At 41.2% G+C, this 3,400-nt stretch overlaps 1 long non-coding RNA gene across 1 annotated transcript; it reads left to right on the top strand.

Moving 5' to 3' along the window:
* The first annotated feature begins 326 nt into the window (after positions 1-326).
* Positions 327-1,963, top strand: LOC116263017 (uncharacterized). The gene is made up of 3 exons (XR_004174550.2): positions 327-1,000; positions 1,380-1,684; positions 1,773-1,963. It is a non-coding gene; the product is annotated as an uncharacterized LOC116263017 (long non-coding RNA).
* Positions 1,964-3,400: the final 1,437 nt, after the last annotated feature.

Here is a 3,400-nt window from a genome sequence, read left to right as displayed (position 1 = left end):
TTGAGTCAAGAATACCCTGTCAATATTCTAAAATAACTTATAAGCAAGGAGTCCTCGAATCGACATTTTATAAGGAGGTTTTCTTCTTTAAAAAATCTTACGTATCTATATGCAATTCTGAATAAAATTCTAGTTTTAAAATAAATTTAACTTTCACAAGCCTCTTTTTGAAAAGGTTTTTAGTAAAAACGTTGCGTCATTATTTTACATTAATTTTGATCACTTCTTTGAAACATTGGTGAAAGAGGTGGACTAAGACTGTAATTTTTAATCTAAGGCTATAAATACGTTCGACTTTTCTTCATTCTTCCGTTTGATCCTCTCTCTCTTCTCGTGAACCCTCTCTGCTAGGGTTTCGTCTGGCGTCTCTCTCGAACTGCCTCTACTACAGTCTACCAGCGCGAGGAAGATGACCGGAGCTACGGCTGGTGAGCACCTGCAGCTCTCGAACCCACTCTGCTACCACTGCAAGGAGGATGGTTGGAGCAGCGGCCGGCGAGGACCAATGACTCTGGAATCCTCTCTGCTGGGGTTTGTATCGCTGCAAGGAGGATGACAGAAGCTACGTTCGGTGAGCACCAGCGACTCTCGAACACTCTCTATTGGGGCTTGGGTCGCTGCGAGGTGGACGACAGAAGCTGCGGCCAGTGAGCACCAGCGACTCTGCTATTTGACAAGTGTCGTCAACGTAGAATGGGGAGAGGAGTAGTAGTCGAACTTCGGTCGGCGCTTTGTTTAAGAGTATCAGTGACGGAGGGCAGCCAGATCTGAAGGGTAGTGACAGAGGGCTATCTCAAGTCGCCGGAAGCCACAACTGTTGTTGGACAGAGGAGGGTTTCTGGTCTACGGCGCCTTAGACTAGAAACCTTCGAGAGTAGCAGAAACCCCCTTCTCCTGGGAGATAGAACTCGAGTCTGGCAGCCTACCTGCACATCTGCAAGAAAGAAGAACAACAACTTCTGTACGAGTTTCCGGAAAAGAGGCAGTGGCGACCACTCAGGTATGTCAAACATCTAATCTAAATTTTGTTTTGTGTATGCCTTCGCTTCATTGTAACCTCTGCTATCTGTCTACGGAAGCGCCAGGCTCCTTCCTTCCCCCTATCTTTTATTAATGTTTGTAGACCACAAAAAATGACATTCTTCTAAGCGGAAGTTCTCTGTTCAACACTGAGTGTCTCTGTTTTAACTAGAACTAATCGAGCGTGTAATATTTTCTAGCATCTGCAAGTTATATAATCTAGCATTATTCAAGCATTCACGATAGCTTTCTATTGATGTATAGCATGTCAGTAAGTTTCATCATATGAAATTTACATATTTGTTTAGACGATATTGATCTCCATAGCTCTGATACCACTGTTTGAGTTGATGTAGCAGAATGGCGCCTTTGAGCAGTTCTGTGTCTCGTGTGCAAGTTCACCAACGGAGACTCCAGGATTAGCGCACGAACGGTAGAAGCACCGAAACAGCAGGTAGTAGTTGCAGCTGAAACAGGAAAAAAAAGAAGAGAAACAGAGACAGAAGCAAGGTGATAACCGTGGTTTACTTCTATGAGGCTCGAGCAAGGATAATCCAAAAGATTCATCTTCATCGAGTAGTGCTGGGCTTAAATAACCAGCCTTATAGGTTTTCTGCATGCCTAGCTCACGGTTGCAGCCAATGAGAGGTTTTGAGAGAAACAGGTAATGTAAATCTTAAATTTTCTTAATAAAAATCTTTTATTTGAAACTTGTTTGCAAGTTGATCTAGTAACTGTGGGCCCCCTTGCAGTTACGAGATGAAGGGATAGGGATCATGGCCAATATCCAACACACGGAAGCAATATATCTTCACAAGAAGGGAAGAAGAAGAAGAACAGAACATATTTTCGTGGTTGTCTTAGATCACACCTCTGTTTTATTATTTCCTATTGCTGAAGCTTCTTCTAATGTTGAGGAAATCAAGCAAGGAAATTAGTTTCAGGCCGGATATTAGAATTGAGGAACCAACCGCTATGAAGCTGTATAACGCATGATCAAGGCAGGCTACGAAGGTGAGAAGAAAGGATGACAAATCAAAGACTGCGTACAAAAGCATGATCCGATGTTAACAAATTCCAAGCAAGCAGATAAATAAATATGAGCATTAACAATATCAACAACAAAATCAAAGAAACAAGCACAGAAGGAAAAAGGAAAAATAGATAATTCAATTACTTACCTTCTCGGTAGAGAGTTTAGGATTTCGCCTTCTATAGAAGTCCATTTCTTCACTTCGATCTTCCGAAGGCGATCACCATTGCATCCAACTTCCTGTGAGGGGAAGGTTCCTCATTGCACCGAAAAAGGAAAAAAAAAAAAAAAACAACTTTACCAACTTCCTGTGAGGGGAAGGTTCCTCAATGCACCGAAAAAGGGAAAAAAAAAAAACAACTTTACAGGAGAGGAAGGGGAAGAGGATGGAAACCACGAGAGATGTTTGGCAGGTAGGGTTTTCCTAACGCAAGGTTGAAATGCTTTTGAAAAGGGAAAAAATACCAATTTTATAGAGTGCTGTGTTAGCATTTTTTCTAATGTGCAGGACGTTTGCATTTGGAATCGACATTTGCGAGACGCATTTTCTAACGCACATGCATCTGCGTTTTGGAATAGACGTTTCTGGGAGGCTTTTTTAACATGTGTTTGAAATAACCAAGCTTTTCTAATGTAGGAGGACTAAGTGTTAGAAAAAGTGGAACACCTAAATAATTCTCTAACGCAAGATTGTGGCTTCGTTGCTAAAAAATAGGGTCTCTAAAGGTTTGCCTTAAGCATGTTAAATTAGCGCAAAAGAAACTATATTTACTAACGCAATGACAGAATTTGTTGGTGAACCTAGAGTTAGTGCTAATGCATTCTCTTCTTGCAGTGACATATGCCGTAATTCTTGTCGTGACGTTCTAGCTATTCTGTCCATGTGAATGACTTATATTTAGGCTCGGTGAACGATGGTCAGACCCGATTTAACGTGCACAGAGAATATGCCAAAGTGCATTTTGGAGGGACGATTGTTTTTGTTTTTTTTTTTTTCTTAAGAAAAAATTACAAATCGGCACTTAAGTTTTATGCCAACAACAAAAAAGCCCTCAACTTTGGTTGTTGATGCATATTCACATATGGCCACCTCTATGACAGTTTGCGCGAATGGAAAACGTTATATAGCCTATAAAAGTACCAAAATACTCTTCACGTCATACAGAAACGCCAGAAGGCGCTCAAACTGATTTTGCGGGAAAAAATTTATACCATTACAGTTTCCTTGGTTTTATGTGAACGAAGAAGGGCCAGCGCTGGTTCACTTTGGTTTTAATGGGAAACCACAACGAGACTTCCTTTTTTTGCATTTTCAAGAACAGATCTCGTGCGCAAGTAGGAGCTCAC

This window comes from Nymphaea colorata, chromosome 10 (genome assembly GCF_008831285.2).
Source record: "Nymphaea colorata isolate Beijing-Zhang1983 chromosome 10, ASM883128v2, whole genome shotgun sequence".
NCBI classification, from domain to species: domain Eukaryota; kingdom Viridiplantae; phylum Streptophyta; class Magnoliopsida; order Nymphaeales; family Nymphaeaceae; genus Nymphaea; species Nymphaea colorata.
This window is presented reverse-complemented; position numbering and strand designations above follow the sequence as displayed.